The sequence below is a fragment of the Tamandua tetradactyla genome, chromosome 15 (genome assembly GCF_023851605.1).
Source record: "Tamandua tetradactyla isolate mTamTet1 chromosome 15, mTamTet1.pri, whole genome shotgun sequence".
NCBI lineage: Eukaryota > Metazoa > Chordata > Mammalia > Pilosa > Myrmecophagidae > Tamandua > Tamandua tetradactyla.
In genome coordinates this window covers 21,974,063-21,996,579 of record NC_135341.1, presented here as the reverse complement: position 1 = coordinate 21,996,579, position 22,517 = coordinate 21,974,063, and the positions used below count along the sequence as shown (strand labels likewise).

At 40.3% G+C, this 22,517-nt stretch overlaps 1 protein-coding gene and 1 long non-coding RNA gene across 3 annotated transcripts in view; one reads left to right on the top strand and one right to left on the bottom strand.

The window, feature by feature from the left end:
- Positions 1-22,517, bottom strand: part of CADPS (calcium dependent secretion activator) — a 494,336-nt gene that overhangs the window by 320,779 nt on the left and 151,040 nt on the right. The gene's annotated exons all lie outside the window — the stretch shown is intronic.
- LOC143656974 (uncharacterized) overlaps positions 1-22,517 on the top strand; it is a 54,326-nt gene that overhangs the window by 20,479 nt on the left and 11,330 nt on the right. The window contains exon 2 of the long non-coding RNA XR_013162665.1: positions 10,037-10,237. This is a non-coding gene — a long non-coding RNA (uncharacterized LOC143656974). The remainder of the gene's footprint in view (positions 1-10,036; positions 10,238-22,517) is intronic.

The following is a 22,517-nucleotide window of genomic DNA, read 5'->3' as shown; positions in this document are numbered from 1 at the left end:
TTTCCCCCTGTCTTTTCTCACCGGAATGAAAGCTCCATGAGATCTGAGAACACAGCTACCTTTGTTCACATCAGACATATTCTAGCACCTAACACGGTACCCAGTTCCTTGTAGGTGCTAAACAAATGCTGGTTAAGTTAATGAATGGATTAGTGACCTAAAACAACAGCAACAGATCCATCCATTTAAATGTTTGAGGGCCTAGGAATCAGGAACATTCTTTTTTTTTTTTTTGAGAGTACAAAGATTAAATTATTCCACCCTTAAGGGCTTCCAGCACCCAGAGGGAAACACAAGAGAGCTTGCTGTTTTTTTGTACAATCCGAAGGGCAGAATCCAGCCTCCCCCTCTCCTCTAGGATAAGCACAGCCAGGTGGAATTCCTGGAATAGCAATCGGAGGACCCTAGATGCCTCCCAGTTGGGTAACAGTTGCTCAATTTTCCCTCATCTATGTAAAATCACAGATGGGAGACTAGGGGGCTCAGTGAGTTGCCTGACTTTTGGCAGTAGATCTGGGAATTCAAATCCCCCAAGGTTAAGGAGGTGACACACTCCAACCCTACACATCTGAAAGACCGAGTGCAACCCACAGTCCCAGAAGGGAAAACATATCGTTAGTCACATTAGGAATGTTTTGCTCTCTGTACGCAGTAGCACTGCTGCAAGTAGATATCATATTTCCTTCTCAGAGGCTGTGGGAGGCATACTTGAGCGTGAGACGTGCAAACAGAAAGGGGCATATTTGTTGTACAGAAGCTGACTCTGGGGTTCAGGTTTAGAGAGAGGCTTGGATATTTGCTTTAAAATGCTAGAAGTAAAAATTTAGACCTACACTTTCAGAACAAGTCTGGTGAGAGAAGGGAATCAGGAGTCCTTTTTAAGTTCAGAGTTCATCAGGATGCTACCTAAGTTAATATACCAACCCCATACATAAAGTTCTTTAAAGAACTATCAGTAGAAACAAACTCCTCACCTGGAATCGGCATCGCCTGGTCCCTGCCTGTCTCTCCATTCCCATCCTCCACCATGCCTCTCCTTGTCCCTGCTCTAGTCATACAGACCTTCTTTCAACCACTTATGCTTTCAGTCCCTTTCCTGTCCCAGGGCCTTTGCACGTGCTCCTCCCTCTGTCCTATCTGTTCCTTACTACTGCCCTACTTCATCTGGCGAACACCTATTCATCCTTTATATACCAAAATCAAGCATCGGTTAAGAGATGCTACCCCTGGCCCCACAGTCTAGATCAGATTTGCCCACAGAGCTCTGTTTCTTTCCTCCAGAGACTTTTTCTCAATCTATAACTATAAATTCACTGATGTAATTTTAAAATTAATGCTGGTCTCCCCAATGGCCTGAAAGGCCCACAAGTGCAGGGATGTTATCTGTTTTTGCTTCCCTTTTTATCCCACATAAAGTTTAGTACCTGCCATCAGAAATATTTGTGAAATATAAATACCTGGGTAATCTGTAAATAAGGCAAATATATTCCTGGAAAGTATATGCCTTGAAAAATGTAGCCATAACAGGAAAAGGGGTAGCCTATTACTACACTAAATGGTTGTTGTGGTTATTCATCCTATTAGCAAAGCATTTCTAGCTCTTTACATTCTGCAAACATGGTAGAATTTCACTTTCTATAACTCTTATGGTTGGATGGGGTTATGCGACTAGTTCCGGTGAATGAGTTGTGAGCAAAAGTGCGGTGTGCCACTTCTGGCCTCGAACCTTTCATTGCTGGTGCAAGACCCCCAGCGCTCTCTTTCACTATGGCACAGTGACAGCGCCATTAAAAATAGGGGCTTCCCCATCTGTCTGGATTGAGTAACTATTATCAACAGATCCCCTGCCAACCTGTGACAGACACATAACATAAAAGAGAAATAAATCCTTGTCTTTTAAGTCATCCAAATTTGGGGGTTGTTTGTTATCACAGCACAATGTCACTTAACCAGCCTGATGGAGATCAAAACTTCCTAGCTTAGAAAGTAGCAACAGTCACAATAATAATGATAAAGTCAACAATAATAATAAACATTTATTGAAAAGTTACTATGCGTCAAGTGTTTCCATAGGCTTTGCATGTATTATCACCCTGCAACCTCTTCAGAACTGTATAAAGGAGGAAGTATTTTTATTATCAGCTTACGGATACAGAAATTAGGTTCAGGGAAGTTAAGTAAATCATGTAAAGTCAACCTGTCTGTGATGGGTGGAGCACAATTCTGCCTCACTACAAAGCTCACACGTTGCTAATTATAGAGAATAAAGAGATTAAACTTTCTGTGGGGATGGAAGATAAAATGCTGCCCCTCTACAGAGAGGTTAGGATAGTAGGTTGTGAGATCCTGCAAGAGAAATTGAACTGAGAAAGCACTTGGACTCTGGTGGTGTTTTAGCCAGAAGCTAACCAGGAGTAGATTTTATGGAAGAATTTATTTTACCTGGGAAAAAAATTTCTAATTGTGCTCAAATAATGGTAGGAAGCTTAGAAAATCCACGTTCAGCATGAGCCAAGCTTTGGGTGGGTGAGTGAATTTATTAGGATACAACCACTTCATTCCATCCATCCTAAGGGACTCAGCCACCATGTCTTTTGTTCGGCTGTGAAGCTTCCAGATACAGACTTAACTTCCAAACTGTTCTACTGGTTTACAACATCATCAGAATATAGTTTAATGGAGTTAACCTTCTAACGTCTTAGACTCGACCAAAAGTTCAGCAAAACAATTACTTATTGTTATTTCATAATAATTATTTAAGTAATATTTTATGTAACAGTAATTATCAGCCCTTGCCAATCACTTGCATGATTCCAAGGGAGTGACATAGATTAATTAATTTCTTTATTTAATCTTCACGCCAATCTTGTGACGTAGCTACATTTTTAATTCCTGTTTTGCAAATGAAGAAACTGAGGCATAGAGAGTTTAAGTCACTTGCTCAGTGTCAGGCTGTAGATCCTGGCAGGTGGCTTACAAGGCCTATGATGACAATAGCGACGGCAACCATGACGACATAGCAGTAGAAAGCAATGGACACACATTAGCTGGAACTCCATTGAGGGTGCAAAAGTCATCTCCCTGAGTGCTCATAACCACTCAATGGGGTTGGTACTGCCACTGCCCCCATTTTATAGGTGAAGAAACTGAGGCCGCCCAGGCTAGTAAACGGCAGTGGATTAAAACCCAGGCAGTCTGTCTCCAGAACTCCTGCTCTGACCTATACTAGACAAATATTCTCCAGGGAGTTGGAGAGATGGGCCTTCTTCCCATGTCTCTGTGGAAAGCAGCATCACTCCCCTGTGAGGGCCTCCTAACACATACACATACACATACACATGTGACTTCTGAAGCTATGGAAGCGTCAGACCAGGTTTTGGGAAGGGAGCCAGCGCCTCTGCTTCATAAGCAAGGACATGAGCCCAGGCGAACATCTCGTAGTAAGTACCTGGGGGAGACTCAGGGCCTGGCTGTGCCCCTGCATCCCGCACATGGGGCTGGGGTCGGCCAGAGGGAGTGACTGCAAGGAATTCACAGGCTCAGCTCTGGTTCCCTTCCACTTTGGCCAATCTGCCAATTGTGCCTTTGAGTAAATCAACTACTATTCCCCTTGCATCGAGGAAAATCTAAGATCAACAGCCCCTTTTCTGATGAGCATGGGGGTGTCTACAACTCTGACCAAAAAATCAGTCCCCAACAGTTTCTGAAACAGAGAGCAGGCCTGTCAGCTCAGAAATAACTACACATCAACAGCTCTGTATAGCACAGGATTTCTCAGCCTCAGCACAGTTGACATTTGGAGCCAGATAATTCTTTGTTGTGGGGGGTTGTCCTAGGCGCTCTACATACTAGAGACAGTAGCACCCCAGAAATCACTATATACCCAAGTCAAAATTGCTTCTGGGTGAGAACCCCTGAGACAGCAGCTTCTTTCCTTCATTTCTGAGGACTTATAGAACTAGGCTCTGAAGAGGGAGCCAGACAAGCCAGAGGTTGTAATTTTCAGAAGAGACACAAGCTTTAACCATACAATTCTGTAAATAATTCCTTGAAGAAAGAGGTACCAAAGAAAAGTACAGAGCTGTCAGCTGAGATGCAAAACATTCTTGGACGTAGCTGCAAACGCATAATTCATACTGACTAGATTTTTATCAAGTGAAGATGCTCAAGTTCTCCAATGAATGCCAGTGGATTTTGCTGGACGCGAGGGTGTCCAGGCTGTAAGTCCCCTTAGGCACATTTCCAGTTCTAACTGATGCCAGGCTCGAGGGGGAAGAAAACGTACTCAGTGTACACAGCCCTCTTTTGGCATCATGGATACAGCCCAAGGCGGGGTTTGGGGCTCACATGTGCCACCTGGATATACGTGAGCCACACTCTAGAACGCCTTTTATTTATTAAGTGGCTATCAGGAGAAGTCAGCAGTTCTGGAGAAAATGTACTTGGATGTTTATCAGACAAAACAGAAAAAAAAAAATCCACTGTGACAGAGACAAGAGGAAAATATATCCCTCTAAAAATAAACCCGATTTTAATTTCAAACTGGGTCAGTTTGGCTTGGGAATTATTGGGGAATGTGGCTGAACCACTCAGGGGCCGAAGTGGAACCCTTGTTAATTAATTTGCATTTGCTGCTTAAAATGCAAGCGAGCAGCCTGCTGCTCGGGGCCTGGCAGCTCCCTGAGCCCTGCCTGGCTTCTTGCTGGCATCCTCCCTGTCTCTGCAGGCTCTGTCTGAGACACAGTGCCGTAGCCATTGTCACGGAGAGGTGGAAAATTCACTGAGATAATCGGGAGAGACTCCCTCAGGCTCAGCGTCTGGGAGAGGGCCCAGGGGGACGACGCAGGTCAGGTGGCCTCTCGTGGGTACTGCAGTGTCCAGGGGTGCTGCTTGCCTCTGGCTTTCCGGCGCTGTGAGATGGGAACCATCTCTTTCCCTGACTGCAGCTAACCTTGATGTTTGTGAGCTCAGGGGCTCTCATGCAACAGGGCTGAAGCAGAAGTGAAGGTACTGCAGTGGGGTTTGAGATCAACACTTGTTACCTGTGTGGCTGCACCTTCATTCACAGGTGGGGAGAAACCATGCACTCTTTGGAGACTGCTCCTTTTCTTTTACTCCCTCCTCTTTGATATTTTTCCATCCACATGCTTACTGGTTTAATTCAGTCGCCCATACAACTGCCTCTTCCTTTTCCTTCAAGAACACATCAGCTCTCACCTGGGAGCTGTGGCGATGGTGTCTAACTCATCAGTTTTCATATTTGGGGATTTCGGGGACTAGAAAATAATCACTTTTAAAAAATGAATTGAGGCACAGAGGTAAGTCCTTTTCTAGTAAGGACATAAACAATCCTTTCATCTAGTGTGAATCTTATTTAGTATGGAAAGGGCATTTTCACACCAAAGAAAATGTGGAAAGGCTGTAGTCTAAGAATAACAAAGCCTTCTCAGAAAGACAGTTAAAACAGGTGGAATTCCCACACATGTGACTGCATACTCAGCCATGAAAAGTTATAAAGGAAATTGGTGTAATTATTCATCCAACCTATTGAAATTTACAGGCCCCACCATGGACCCAAAGTGGGTATCTATCCAAAACAATGAGTGCCAACAACCATCATACAGCAGGTACAAGAGTGTTCAGAATAGCTTTATTCATAGTCGCTCCAAACTGAAAACAACCCAATGTCATCAACAGTAGAATGGGTAAATAAATGTTGGTATATTCACACAATAGACTACTATATACCAATGAATAAGAATTAACTTCCGTTACCTACATCACTGTGAATAAATCTCATAAATGTCAGGTTGAATGAAAGAAGGCAGACCCAGAGAGTATATACATTTGAATTAATTTATACGAAGTTCAAATCAGGTCAAACGAATCTACACGAGCAATTTCAGAAGATGGGTCATTTAGGTAGCAGGGTTGATCTTCAAGGCCCAATACCCAGTTTTTCTCTGATCCCACACTTGTCTCCATGGCAACAGTCACAGATTCTAAAATGGGTAGACTCTTCAACAAAAGAGACAGTGTCATTCTCAACAGCCTCCTGTAAAAGTGGCCGATGCTCTGTTAAAAAGGCACATGCAGAGATCTATGCTTCCTCCCAAGAGGGTCTTTATAGACGAATTCCATTTTTTGTCCTATTAGAGAAATGTTTTGTAAGTGATAATAGTAGCACTACTTTGAGAGCACAATGGAAGCCAATTTTATAACCATTGTCTTGAGGTACAGGACTAGAATTCATCTGGAAGCTGGCATCATTGTTTCAGTTCTGGTAGTCTGTGACTCATCTGGGGGGAACTGGAAACAGAAAATGGAAATCCTGATAAAGACTCCCCCAAAATATTTAGTTTGCTTATGCCCACAGTGAAACTAAAATGAGAACATCCTGACTTCCCATCTTGTTCTTTTTCTGTATGTTCATGAGCAAGGGTAGATTTTAGGAAATGGCATCAACTTAATTTGGGTTCAATGTATGCTCGCATAGCTCTTATCAATTTAGAAATGGCCATATGTACAGTTTGTCCTTTGATTGGGTATGTAATTTGCAAAGGCCAATGGATCACATTTTACTGTTCTTATTTTCCAGGTGGGGAAATTGAGGCTTAACAAGGTTAAGTCACTCCCAGGGTTAAAGAGGTAGTAAATGACAGAGCTAGAGTTCAAATCCAGAAGTTTCTCTCTGCAAAATCCACGTCCTGCTTCTGTCTGGCATGGATTGGCCTCTTATCAGGTTTCCACAGGGAGCAGCGAGGGGGTATTATAGTCCCATTATTAGCTTTAACAATCTGTTTAATTAGGGAAGTCTTTCTTAGATCTAACACTCACGTCACTTTTTCTTTAAATAAATTCATTAAAATTCTTTGGAAGATCCTCAGGCACATCTCAGCTTTCTCTTTTCCTACTATATCCACATCTTTTAACATTTTTCCTTTAAAAATAATTATTTCTAAAGGTCTTCAACATCCCTCTAGAATATGGCATTGAAAACCAAAATTTGATGCAGTGTTATTCTACACCCAAATCTAAATGTTCGCTCGCTGATAATATCTGGAGGAAGCGACTGTGTTTCCACATTCTGGAGGCTGCTTGAGGAAGACTGACTCGTTGTTTTCAGTCATGGTCAGTTGAACAATTCTTAGTTAACCTCCTGGACCGAAAGAAGAAGTGAGATAAATTTCTGTTCTTTTTTTCCCCTTCCCTTTGAAATGGATATTACAAGCTTGACTCTGGGTTGGAGCAGATGGAGAAAGAGCAGCTATATGTGTTTAAAACCTTAAGCAGCTTCAATGCATGGGGTCTATCAGCATGGTGGATAAATGCATGAGATTTGGGGTCAAATTTGGAATCCTTCCAAAACCCCGCTGTGTGACCTTAGTGAATTAACTTTGTTCAGCTTCTGTTTTCTGTCTCCAAAATGGAGATGTTAATGGCCCTTACTTGTGTTAGATAATGCATACTTATGACAATAATTGGCATAAATGTTAGTCATTTTTATTTTTGCTTGCTTTTATAATTAATCTCCTCACCTTAGCATCTAGGAACTAGAAACACCAGGTGCATCTGGGTCTGCTTAAAGTGGGGTGGTTACAGCATCCTGAAGTATTCACGTTGTTGAGTCCACTACCTGGTTTTAGCATAGGGCGCTGTTACCTTAGTGTCCAAACTGCTGGGGAGCTGATACTGTCTCTGAATATCTGGAATGGATCCTGTTTGTTTCTCTGAGCATGGTCACCCCTGATGGAGTGATTTAAGGTACTCTTCAAAGGTTGAAATGTAGGAAGTTTGGAAAGGAAGGATGGAAGGGGTTTGCCAATACATAATAATCATGCTTCTAACTTAAACCACAAAGGTACAGAGCACATTATAGGGGAGACAGTCTGCTTATTCAACTCTCAAAAGAGAGGAAATAGTTTGCATCCTAGCCAAACTGATTTATAAAGTGGGGTTTAAAAGCTCAGTCTTAAGTGTCAGAAAGATCTGGCATCATATCTCAGTTCTGCTATTTACTAGCTATGTCATCCTAGGCAAGCTACTTAACTGTTCTGTGTCTGTTTCATCATCTGGAAAGTAGAAAGAATAAAAACACTTACTTCAGATGGTCTTTGAGTGAAAATTAAATGATCTGACATATAACAGGGATGATCTAAATTGTAGTTATTATTATAAATTAATATTATTATTGCTGCTTTCTGGAAATACTAGGCTTTTTATATCTTGACTTTGACACTTTCTTACCCTACATCAGTAGGCAAGGGAGACCTTCTCTGCATCTACAGTGTCATTAGGGCTGCCTTGCCAAATATTTCTAGTTCTCCTCTCCACTGGGTATGTGGGTAAGGTTATATATCTTGGTCTCCTCTTTGTTGGGTGAGTCTAGTTCTGGCCAATGGGTTAGGAGAACAAGTGATGTGAAACTTCTGGGCTGAAGTATGTAATTGCTGGTTCGAGACCCACGAGAACAATCTACTTCCTCTGACATGGCAACTCATGACATTAAAAATGTTGGCTGTTCCATCAGTCTGAGTACCTGAGTTTATGTGAAAAATAGAGACCTTTTGCCACCCCACAAAAGACCAGAGCATGAGCAAGAAACAACTTTGCTCTTTATAACACTGAGATGTTGGTTCTTAGTTACTGTAGCATATCCTGACTGATATAAAATCCCTACCCTCTAGTCCAGTAGTTCTCAACTGTTGTATTGACATGCTGTTCCCCAACTCCAGGAACATCTGGAAATGTCTGAGGACATTCTGGTTGTCAAAATTTGGGAGTGATGGTGCTCATGGCACATAATGGGTAGAGGTAATGGATGTGGCTAAGCAGCCTACGTTGCACAGAACAGCCTTTTACAGTAAAGAATTGTCCAGCTGAAAATTTCTATAGTATTTTAATCCAACACTGAGGTGCTTTCAGCCCCTCAGACAGGCTGGACTCCTGACCCCTTAAAGCTTACATTCTAATGAAAGGGACTAACAATAAGAAAAGAACAAAGTAACCTGAATCATCATTTGTGCTCTAAAGGAGATAATTTGGGTGCTAGGTTAAAAGAGTGGCTCAGGCTTCATATTTTAGTATTCCGCAAAGGCTGTTCCAAGGTGGGGGCATTTTAAGCAGAAATCGAAAAGTTGAGAGGGATATGAGGGAAGTACATTCTAGGAGAAAGAATAATCTAGAAGAGTAAACAGCAGGCATATCATGTCTTTCACAGATATCATCTCATTTTGGACTTTCTCATAGACTTGTGGAATAGATGTTTGTGGCAGGCAGCTTCTGACCTGGTCCCTGGTGATCACCTACGATGTCCCTCTTCCCTCAAGTGAGAGCCAGACCTAGTCATTTGCTTCTCTTTTTTCCCTTTCTTTCTGTAGGGGGGGTCACATTTCAGTCTTTTCCATGTGAACAACCCACTGGTGCAGCACCATTCATTTGATGCTTTTTTTTTTTCCCTTTGGAGTGCATGGGCTGGGAACCTAACCAGAGTCTCCCACATGGCAGTTGAGAACTCTACCACTGAACTACCTGTTCCCTCCTTAGTCATTTGCTTCCAAGGAACATAATCCAGTAAAAACAATGGCAAGGTCAGTTCTGTGATTAGGCCATAAGAGACCATGACTTCTGTCTTGCCAGAAGATGCTGTGTGGCTGACTTTCATGAAGCAGCCACCATGCTGGAGAAGCCCACATGTCAAAGAACTGAGGCACTCAGTCCAACAGCCCTAGAGGAGCTGACTTCTTTCAACAACCACCGAGTGAGCTTGGAAGCAGATCCAGCCCTGGTTGGGAGGATGGTGGCTCTGGCTGACACCTTGAGACCCTGAAGCAGAAGACTCAGTTACTCTGTGCCCAAATTTCTGATCCACATAAATGGAGAGATGACAACTTCATCTTCTCAAGCAGCTAAACTTTGCGGTAACATGTTACAAAGCAATAGAGAACTGATAGAACATTCATTCACATTCGTTCATTAACATTCGTTCATTCATGAGCTCACTTGTTCAACAAATCCTTTTTGCGCTCTTCTGCAGGCCAGGCAATGAAACAAAGATGCACTTCATAAACTCCAGACACACAATGCCTCAGAGAGAGAGAGAGAGAGAGATGTGCATGAGACTAATGACAGGACTATTGCACTCTGTGCCATTCCAGTGGTTGCAAAGAGGAGGACAATAACTCTGCTTGGCAAACTCATGAAGGCAGGAATGGAGGAAACTCAGGATCAGAGTGAGGTAAGAAGTTGCCCAAAATTGCACAGCTCATTGATTCATTCTTCCCTGCTCAAACCTGATAGAGGTCATGTGTAAGAAAGTGTAAGAAAATCCAATGTAAGGATGTCTGCTGTGACCTACAAGTTTCCAACTGCATCTTTCTATGCTTCTCATTAATCTAAAAAAATATATGTTGAAATGCATCTATTATTGCAAATTTAAGATAGGCAATGGGTTAATGAGGTTTTGTGGCAAAGATTAAAGTTATACTTCCAATTAACTTTGATAAGCCAGAAATCATACCGCTGTAATCTAACTCATTAATTGGCATGGATTTGCTCACTGTTGGGGATTGCACATTGCTACAGAAAGAAAGATGCTGGGGTTGGGCAGAAAATGATTGAAAGCCTGCTTCCTGATAGAATCAAATTAGCCACATCTGTTGACACAGTAACGTAACAAAGGTGATGATGCCAGAAAAGTATCCACAGCCTGTTCAGAAATGGAAGAAATGTGCCTGAGATAGGAGCCTAACACTTTTATTTTTAGTTTAACAATTTATCAAACCTGTAAACCTTCAAGGTGCCTTACTAAAGTTAATGGGACATAATATCTAGTTCTTGAAGCAATATTTGTTTTTTATTTAATGAAAGCTGAGGAAGAGACAGCCTTTTCAAAAGTGAGATTTGTTGTTCAAAATTAAACATCAGAATTGATGTCAAATGCTTAAAACACTTCAGCTAATGCATTTTTGAAACAATGATTTTACAGTTTTTAACAAGAACTTGCACTTTTTCAAAATTTCATGATCACTACATAATTTTTTAAAACTTTTTTTTATTGTATAGTATAACATATACACAAAGCAAAGAAATGAAAAAGCAATAATTTTCAAAGCACTCTTAAACAGTGGTTACAGGACAGATCCCAGAGTTTGTCATGGGCTACCATATGATCCTCTCATATTTTTCCTTCTAGCTGCTCCAGAATATAGAAGGCTAGAGGGCTGAAATACTGTTTTATCATCACAATTGAGTTTTTTTCTTCTTTTGTTAACAATAGCATATATACAAAAAAGCTATAAATTTCAAAGCACAACACCACAATTAGTTGTAGAACATTTCAGACTTTGACCTGGGTTACAATTACACAATTTTAGGTTTTTACTTCTACCTGCTCTAAAATACTGGAGATTAAAAGAGATATCAATTTAATGATTCAGCATTCATATTCATTTGTTAAGTCCTATGTTCTATGTATAATTTCACCCTCACCTTTGATCTTTTCATACCTCTCTTTGGGGTTTTTTGGGCTGTGGCAATTCTAAATTCTTGATATCGGAAGGGTCTGTCACTAATATGGGGTAGGGAGATGGAACTATCTGATGTTCTGGAGAGGCTGGGCTAGATTTCAGGACTTATCTAGACCAGGGACCCATCTGGAGGTTGTAGGTTTCTGGAAAGTTACTCTAGTGCCTGAAACCCTTGTGGAATCTTACCTATTGCCCTAGGTGTTCTTAGGATTGGCTGGAATGGTCCTGGTTGGGGGTTGGCAGGTTATGACAGGTAGCAAGGTCTACCTGAAGCTTGCATAAAAGCAACCTCCAGAGTAGCCTCTTGACTCTATATGAACTCTCTCTGCCACAGATACTTTATTAATTATACTTCTTTTCCCCCTTTTGGTCAGGATGGAATTGTTGATTCCACAGTGCCAGGTCTGGATTCATCCCTGGAAGTCATCTCCTACATTGCCAAGGAGACTTTCACCCCTGGAGGTCATGGTCCATGTAGGGGGGAGGGCAAAGATTTCACTTGCAGAGTTGGGCTTAGAGAGACTGAGGCCACATCTGAGCAACAACAGAGGTCCTCCAGAAGTAACTCTTAGGCATGCCTATAGGTAGTCTAAGCTTTTGCGCTACCAAAATAAGTGTCACAAGAGTAAGCCTCATGATCAAGGGCATGGTCTGATGATTTGAGTATCCCTAAGGTTTGACAAAAAGCTTACAGTCTAGACCCCTGTTTTCTTATAAGTATTTTCTAAAGGTGACCATACCATTGTTGTATTTTTGTTCCTGGCTTATTTTGTCTCACCAAATGTCCCACGTGTTCATTCATATCATTGCATGCCTCACAACATCGTTCCTTTTTGTAGCAGCACAACCTTCGTTCATAAGTATACATCATCATTCACCAATCTACTTCTCAGTCAGTGCATCCTTCAGCCATCTGCATTCATTGGGCTTCATGTAGAGGGCCCAAAGTCCACAGTCCATCAACATTCTCAATTTTAGATAATTTCATTGTTCCCAAGAGACAGAAATTCAATAAGCATACCCTTTCCAAAGAGGAAATCAAAACCTCCTCTTAACTCTTATCCCTCCCCCCAGTATTTACCTCTGCTGTTGCTGTGGTAGTGTTGATGGTTTCCTTTGAACATAGCTCATAGCATGCAATAGCAGTTTTCCCCCTGTACCATGGACTTAAACTCTCTTTATACAAGATTCATATCTTTGAAGTAATTCTTATGAGAACTCATTCATATTTCTAGTGTGAGTCAGTGGGAAATACAACCCCTTTCAATCTTGTTCATCTTCAATACGGTAATACTACTTCTAGACCCATTAGAGAATCACCTTCACTCCTATCTATTCCCTTACATTGGAGTTCAGCCTCATTAGCTAACCGTTCACCCATCTCTAGCTTCTATGTATCTCTAAGTCCCCTATATTCTGTATTATAAGCCTCTGTTTATACCTTTATGCTGGTCATAAAAGTGGAATCATACAGTATCTGTCCTTTTGTGTCTGGCTAATTTCACTAAGCATTATGTCCTCAAGTCTCATCCATCCTGTCATGTGCTTCAGGACATCATTTTGTCTTACTGCTGCATAATATTCCATCATATGAATTTACCACATTTTGCTGATCCACTTGTCTGTTGATGGGCATTTGGTTTGTTTCCATCTTTTGGCAACTGAATAATGCTGCTATGAACAATGGTGTGCAAATGTCTGTTTGTGTCGTTGCTTCCAGTTCTTCTGGGTATATACCAAATAGTGCTATTGCTGGGTCATAGGGCAACTAAATATTTAATTCCCTAAGGAACCGCCAAACAGTCCTCCATAGTGGCTGTGCCATTATGCATTCCTACCAGCAGTGCTTAAATGTTCCAGTTTCTCCACATCCTCTCCAACATTTATAGCTTCCTGTTTGTTTAATAGCAGCCATTCTTACAGGTGTGAGGTGGTATCTCATTGTAGTCTTGATCTGCATTTCCCTTATAGTCAGTGAAAATGAGCACCTCTTCATGTGCTTTTGAGCCATCTGTATTTGCTCTTTAGAAAAATGCCTATTCATATCTTTAACCCATTTAATAATTGCGTTGTTTATTCTTTTGTTGTTGAGTTGTATGATTTCTTTGTATATACAGGAAATCAAACCTTTGTCCAAAATGTGATTTCCAAATATTTTCTCCCATTGAGTTGACTGCCTCTTCACCTTTTTGACAAAGTCTTTTGAGGTGCAGAAGCATTTGATTTTGAGGAGTTCCCATTTATCTTTTTTTTTTTTTTTTACTTACTATTATTATTATTATTTTTTGCATGGGCAGGCACCGAGAATTGAACCTGGGTCTCCGGCATGGCAGACAGTAACTCTGCCTGCTGAGCCATTGTGGCCTGCCCTATTTTTTTCTTTTGTTGCTTGTGCTTTGGGTGTAAAGTTTAGGAAGCTACCTTCATTACTAGGTCTTGAAGATGTTTCCCTACATTTTCTTCTAGAAACTTTATGGTGCTAGTTCTTATATTTAGGTGTTTGATACACTATGAGTTAATTTTTGTGTAGGGTGTAGGATGGGGTCCTTTTTCATTCTCTTGGCTATTGATATCCAGTTCTTCCTTGCCCAATTATTGAAAAGACTATTTTGTCCCAGTTCAGAGGATTTGGGGGCCTTGTCAAAAATCAGTTGACCATATATTTGGTGGTCTATTTCTGCACTCTCAATTCGATTCCATTGGTCAATGCTTCTTTTTTGTGCCAGTACCATCCTGTTTTGATCACTATGGCTTTATACTAGGTTTTAAAGTCAGGGAATGTTAATTCTTCCACTTCATTCTTCTTTTTTAGGATGCTTTTAGCTATTTGAGTTCTCCTTCCCTTCCAGATGAATTTGGTATTTAGCTTTTCCAAATATTCAAAGTAGGTTGTTAGGAGTTTGATCAATACTGTGTTGAATCTGTAGATCAATTTGGGGAGAACTGACATCTTAACTATATTTAGCCTTCCTATCCATGAGCAGGGAATGTCTTTCCACCTATTTAGATCTCCTTTGATTTCTTTTAGCAATGTTATGTAGATTTCTGTGTACATGTCCTTTACGTCTCTAGTTAAGTTCATTCCTAAGTACTTGATTCTTTTAGTTGCTATTTTGAATGGAATTTTTTCCTTAAATGACTCCTCAGCTAGGTAATTTCTTATGTATAGAAATGTTACTGATTTTTGCACATTACTTTTATATCCCGCCACCTTACTGAATTTGTTTATTAGCTCAAGTTAACTTTACTGCAGATTTTGCAGGATCTTCCAAGTATAGCATCATATCACCTGCAAATAATGAGAGTTTTACTTCTTCCTTTCTAATTTGGATGCCTTTTATTTCTTTGTCCTGCCTGATTGCTCTAGCTCGAACTTCTAGCACAATAGATGAATAATAGTGGTGACAGTGGGCATCCTTGTCTTGTACCTGATCTTAGGGGGAAGGCTTTCAGTCTCTCTCTATCGAGTACGATGCTGGCTATTGGTTTTTCATATATTCCCTTCATCATATTGAGGCAGTTACCTTTAATTCCTATCTTTTGGAGTGTCTTTATCAGAAAAGAATGCTGAAGTTTGTCGAATGCTTTTTCAGCATCAATCAAGGTGATCATGTGATTTTTTCCTTTTGATTAGTTAATATGCTGTATTACATTAATTGATTTTCTTGTGTTAAACCATTCTTGCATTCCTGGTATAAACCCCACTTGATCATTCTGTATAATTCTTTTAATGTGCTGTTGAATTCGGTTTGCTAATATTTTATTGAGAAATTTTGCCTCTATGTTCATAGGGAGATTGGTCTGTAGTTTTCCTTTATTATAACATCTTTACCTGGTTTTTTTATTAAAATGATATTAGCTTCATAAAATGAGTTAGGTAGAGTTCCTTTTTCCTCAATTTTTTGGAAAAGTTTGAGCAGGATTGGTGGTAGTTCTTTCTGGAATGTTTGATAAAATTCCCGTGACTCCATCTGGCCCTGGGCTTTTCTTTGTAGGAAGATTTTTGATGACTGATTGAATCTCTTTACTTATGATTGGTTTGTTGAGATCTTCTATTTCTTCTTGGGACAGTGTAGCTTGTTTGTGTGTCTCCAGGAATTTGTCCATTTCATCTAAGTTGTCTAGTTTGTTGGGGTATAGTTGTTCATAGTATCCTCTTATGATTTCTTTTATTTTTTCAGAGTCTGTGGTAACACACCCCTTCTCATTTGTGATTTTGTTTATTTGCATCCTCTCTCTTTTTTTCTTGGTCAGTCTTGCTAGTGGCCCATCAGTTTTATTGATTTTCTCATAGAACCAACTTTTAGCTTTATTGATTCTTTCTATTATTCTTTTGTTTTCTCATTCATTTATCTCTGCTTTAATCTTTGTTATTTTTCTTCTCTTATTTGCTTTGGGGTTAGTTTGCTGTTCTTTCTCAAGTTTCTCCAGGTGTGTTGTTAAGTCCTCGATTTTTGTTCTTTCTTGTTTTCTAATATAGGCATTTAGAGCAATAAATTTCCCTCTCAGCACAGCCTTTGCCGCATCCCATAAGTTCTGATAAGTTGTATTCTCATTTTCATTCATCTCCAGATAGGTACTGATTTCTCTAGCAATTTCTTCTTTGACCCACTGGGTGTTTAAGAGTGTTATTTAATCTCCATATATTTGTGAATGTTCTCATTCTTTGGTGGTATTGAGATCCAGTTTCATCCCATTGTCATCAGAGAAAACACTTCGAATAATTGCAATATTTTAAAATTTATAAAGACCTGTTTTGTGCCTCAGCATACGATCTATCTGGAGAATGTTCCATGAGCACTAGAGAAGAATGTGCAACCTTGTGCTTTGGGGTGCAATGACCTATATATGTCTGTTAGGTCTAATTCATTTATCAAGTAGTTTAACTTCTTCTGTCTGGTTGTTCTATCTATAGAGGAGAGTGGTGTATTGAAGTCTCCTATTATTATTGTTAAAACGTATATTGCCCCCTTCAGTTTTGCCAATGTCTGTCTCATGTACTTTGGAGCTCCTTGATTGGGAGCATAAACATTTATGATTGTTATATCTTCTTGGTGAATTGACCCTTTAATTAGTATACAGTGTCCTTCTTTGTCTTTTATGATATCTTTACATTTAAAGTTTATTTTGTCCGATATTAGTATAGCTACTCCTTTTTTTGGTTCAACTTGCATGGAAAATCTTTTTCCATCCTTTCACTTTCAATCTATTTGTACCCTTGTGTCTAACGTGATTCTCCTGTAAACAGCATATAGCTGGATTATGTTTCTTAATCCATTCTGCCAATCTGTATCTTTTAATTGGTAAATTTAGTCCATTAACATTCAAAGTTATTACTGAAAGGGCATTTCTTGATTTCACCATTTTATCTTTTTTTATTTTATTTGTCAGACCTCTATATTCTTTTCCCTCTTTCTCTTTGTATTCCTTAAATTACCCTTGGTGGTACTTTTCAATTCTGTGCCCTCCTCCTGACCTCCCTGTCCTGTTTTTTTTTTTTTTTTTTTTTTTTTTTAGCTGGCAGAATTCCTTTTAGTATTTCTTGTAGGGCTGGTGTCTTGTTGACAAATTCTTTAAGGACTTCTTTGTCTGTGAAAACTTTATTCTCTCTTCAATTTTGAAGGACAATTTGTCTGGGTGCAGAATTCTTGGCTGGAAGTCTTTCTCTTCCAGGATCTTGAATATATCATACCACTGCTTTCTCACCTCCAGGGTGCTAGTTGATTAGTCTGAGCTTAGTCTTATTTGGTCTCCCTTGTATGTAGTAGATTGTTTTTCTCTTGCCGCTTTCAGGATTTTCTGCTTCTCATCAACATTTGACAGACTGATTTGTATGTGCCTTGGGGAAGGCCTATTTGGATTTATTCTATTTGGAGTTCATTGGGCTTCTTTGACTTGTATATTTATGTCATTTATGAGGGTTGGGAAGTTTTCCCCCATTATATCCTCAACTATTCTTCCTAGCCCTTTACTCCTCACTTCTCCTTTTGGGACATCAATGCTTCTTATATTTGTGTACTTTGTTTTGTCTATCATTTCCCTGAGATCCAATTCAAATTTTTCCACCTTTTTTGCCATTTGCTGTTTTGAGTCTTTGAAGTCAGTTATCCTGCACTCTATATCATTTATTCTTTCTTCTGTCTCTTCAAATCTGGTGTTGTGTGCCTCTAGCATGGTTTTTATTTGGCCAACAGAGTCTTTAATTTCCATGATTTCTGCTATTTTTCTATTTATTCTTTCAAATTCCTCTTTGTGCTCTTCCACTGTCTTCTTGATCTCCTTTATGTCCTTTGCTTTCCCACTTATCTTATTAAGTAGAGTTGTATAAACATCTTTGATTAGTTGTTCCAATGTCTGTGTCTCCTCTGGTGTTTTAATTTGGTCATTAGGCAGGGCTAATGCATTGTGATATGCTTAGTGATCTTCTGCTGTCTTGGTGGCATGCAAATATCTTGATTGATTTACTTTGGGAGTTGATTTCTTTCAGTAGTCTAAGGCCTTGTGTTTGCAGGATGGTTGTACACCAGGGGGCAGGGCATGGGGTGGAGCACTCAGTACAGTGATTTGTTTCAGGGTAGGTACAGGCACAGGTTGGCAACGTCATGCTGATGCTTGTGAACGTGGGTGCCCAGCGGCCAGGGAGGATGTAGCTGTGCGGGTGCTCCAGTCTGGGAGGCATAACCCTGGTTTGCAGTGGTCTAAGTCACGGGTCCCTTTGAGCACATACATTGTGGCAGCTGGTCGGCATTATGCATTTGTGGATTGGTGGCAGCTATGACCTGGCTGTGAAGTTCGGCACTTTCTCAGAGTGGGAAGTGAGGCTGAGGGCTGTGTGCATGTGCAGTTCTAGGACTGCTGTAAAGTGTGGTTCCCAGAGCTGAATGATGTGATTGAGGGTCCATGTGCATGCATGGGCCTTGAAGTGCTGTGAAGGAATGCGCTAAGCTCAGGGAGGGCGGGTGAGGCTGTGTGACACTATGGATGGGGGGCAGGGGTAGCCTGGGTATGGAGGTTAGTGCCCGCAACCTTTATGCCCTGGCAACAGCCTGCAGGGAACGGGGAGGGGGAGGTAGTGCTCAGGAGGGGTGTAGGAGAGGTGGATTGGACCGTACTGGGGCTCCCCAGCCCAAAGTACCTGGGGCAGGTACGTGCACTGGGGCTGGTGGGGTGGGGGCACCTGGAGTGTAGGGAATGGGAACGGATGACAAGGTTCAGGTGCTTGGAGTGTAGGGTGAGTTGCTGGTCACCAGACTGCACTGGTGAGGGTAGCACGCCCAGGGACCGAGCCTGGCTTACTTCCTTGTCCAGCGCTCCTGTTCGTGCTTTCCCATGGGCTCCGCAGCTCCATGCCTCCAAGCCAGGCTCCAGCTTTCTGCCTCTCAGTTCCTCGGCCTCTACAACCAGGGCTGCCACATGTGGTGCAGAAGGCTGTCCCAGGTCAGCCGCACTTCTGAGTTGCCACCTCAGTCGCCCTCCTGTCCCTTCTCTAACTTTTCTGTGGAGCCCATAATCTCCATTTTAAAAGTCTTATTAATTTGTTACTTTTATATGTTCACAAAGCATATTGCATTCAAAATTCAAATTAAAAAGGCCTTGCTTATTAAAAATATTTCTCTTTATTTTATTTTCTCGCTACCCCTTCCATTTATTTTTGTAAGGCATAACATAATGAAGTGCACATTTTACTGCACAGCTTGATGAATTTTTACATATGTATATACCTATGAAACCTCAGCTCAACTCAAGATACTGAGTTACACTATCTAATAGAACTTCCTGTGCTGATGGAAATGTTCTTATATGTCTACGATGTCCATTTCAGTAGCCACAGGTCATATGTGGCTGCTGAACATTTCAAATGTGATTAATGCATTTGGGGAACGGAATTTTAATTTTTATTTAATGGGGCTAGTGGCTACCATTTTGGACAGCACAGATACAGCACATTTCCAGTACCCCAGAAACTTTCTTACGCATTTTCAAATCAGTTTCTACACAGGTCCCTCATCCATACTACTATCCTGATTGCTGGAGAAACCACTATCCTGATTTCTACCATCAGAAATTAGTTTGGTGTGATGTTGAATTTCATATATATGCAGTCAGACAACATATGCTCTTTGAATCTTACATTTTTCTTTCAATATAATGTCTGTGAGATTCATCCTTTTTGTTTAATATGGCAGTAGCTTCCTTAATTGCTGCTGGAATATACCATATTCTATTTGATAGATACTTGGGTTCAACCCCCTCCGATTTTTGGCTATTAGGAATGAAGCTGCTATAAATATTCTTGTACATGCCTTTTGAGTAGACACATGTAATAATTTCTCTTGGGTATACACCAAGAGGTAGAATTGCTGTGTTATATAGTTGAAGTATCTATATTTAGTAGATACTGCCAGAGCATATTCCAAAGTGGTTATTCAACCACTTTGCATAAGAGGTCCAGTTGTTTCACTCTAATAAAATTTTACATCTCATCTATGGATATTTGTAAAGAATTCAGTAGTTATTTTTCATTTCATTCATGGGAATATACAACTAATTGAACATCATCTGGTAATATATAATAAATTTCCATTGCAATTACCTCATATCCTATTAATTCTACTTCTAGGTATGTTTCCTGGAGAAATTCTTGCACATGTGCAAGATATAATCATATTCTTGTACATAAATCATCATGGTATTTTTTGTAATAGAGAAATTTGGAATTTATCGAGTAAATAAGTGATAAAATATCTATAATGGAATATCATCCAGCAATGAAAATGAACAGATAGAGCTGCATGTATCAATCTGAATGAATCTCTCCAGCACAGTGATAAACCAGACAAGCAGTGGCAGAAGTATACAGTCCAACACCACTCATATAAAAATTTTAAACAGCCATTACAATACTGTTAATGTACTGTTAAGCATAGTAAATATATATTAATAAGTATATATTAAGTATGATAGTACCTGTTAATTACAAATCATATGTACTTTTAAAACATATACTGGTATCAAAAAATGCTAAGATACACATGAGAAGGATAAACAGCAAAAGCAGAAAAATGATTATGTATGGGGCACCACTAGTATGTATTTATTTTACCTGGTAATGTGTACACAGGTATTGGTGCTAGTATTTTTTTCATCACTTTGTAAGCTTTAAATATTACATTATATAAAAAAAGAATTCAACAAAGTAGTAGAGCCTGCTAGGCGTCTCGCATACCCATTGTTACTTTCTTCTTTACAATGCTTGAACAACCCCACCCCACAGAGACTTGCCTGAGCACCTGGCTGCCCAGCCAGAGGCTCTGCTTCCCAGCTTCTTGGTAAAGAATATGTGACTATGTTCTTGCCAATGGGATCTGATTTCATTTTGCACCTTCAGGGTCACATCCTTAGAGAGAAACAGCTTGCCTACCGCTTCCTGCTTCTCTTGAGTACTGAGGATGAATATGAGGGTGGCGAGATGGCTTCAATCGTGTGCACACAGACAACACCCAAGGAATGATGGGGCAACACGAATGGAGGCCTACTAGCTACGAATTTTACACAAAAGAAAAGTAAAGTACCTTGGGTCTCCTTGGTTACAGCAGCTTAACCTATATAACCGATGCACCTGATTACTGTGACAGGGAAATCAGCTTCAGAGGGGTGGCATAGGAAGAACTGTAGGACAGCAGGAGCTCAGATGTACAGACGGACATGTTGGGTTCAAGTTCTAACTCTGCTACCTGTGTGACTACAGTCAGCCCTTCAGTCTAGGTATAATTTCCCTTATCTTTAAAGGGAAGTAGTAACACGTCTTTCTTGCCTCATTGATGGAGCTATGAAGATCAAATAAAATGATGCAAACTGTCTAATTTGGCATAAAAGCAGAGTAGTAGCATTGAGAGAAATATGTTGTATGGTCAGACATCCTTTTCACAAAACCTGATTTTCAACAACAACAACGAAAACACAGTCCACCCAACTGGTGCATGCAGAATTAACAGCATGAACATATTATTAGAAAAACCATGTAGTGGCGTTATCACATGGGGTAAGATACTCACAAAGGTAAATCTTGGGCACAACCATCCGTGATGGTTTCCAGGCAATTCTCCTTGAAAAACGATTTATGGAATATGTACCTTTTATCATTTCCCAGGTAAATATTCCAGATCCTTTAATTCTATAATTTCATTTCACTCCATGAAAGAAACAAAATGAAAATAAAGGCCAAGGAAAGTGAGGGCCATTTGATAGAAAAATTGAATACCCACCTTTTTGTAAGAAGTTTCACTTAGTTAGAAAAAGTGGGAGTTCAATGCTGGAATAGAAAACAGAAAAGGTTCCCTACCCCTTTGCAGTGGATTTTCTGTCATGTACTGCACACCTTGACTACTTGCAGGACACCGAGAACCAGAGCATACATCTTCATTTCCAAATTACAGTTTTATCATACTTTTTGATCCAAATAAATATCAGTCATATAAAGATTCTGCAGATACTGATATTCTCTTCTTTCCTTCTACTGGGTAAATCAGCTCTTGTCAGTCCTTCACTCATAAAACCTAAATAGTTTCCCATCATCCTTAGAATAAATCCCAGCTCCTAACTATAGCTTAAGATGACCGGTGTGGCCTGTCCTCAGCACCTCCCTCTGAACACGTGTCCTTTCAGCTTCAGCTTTGGTTCTCCACTCCAACCTGCTGACCTTCTCCTTTCTTGCTGTTCCTTGAACATGCAAAGCCCCTTTTTTTCAAGCTGTCATCTCCCTTTCCAGGTATGTTCTTCCCTGGGTCTTCACACATGGCTCTTTCACCTTTTTCAGGCCTTAGCTCAAGAGTCACCCCTGAAGGAGGGAGAGCTGTGCCGACCTTATCTAAAGTAGCACCACTTGTCATCTAGCCCTCATTGTGTATTCTTCTTTATAGCCTTTATCTGTCCTGGTATGTTGTCGTGTATTTATTTGTCTCACCCATTAAATGTCAGCTTTGTGCGGGC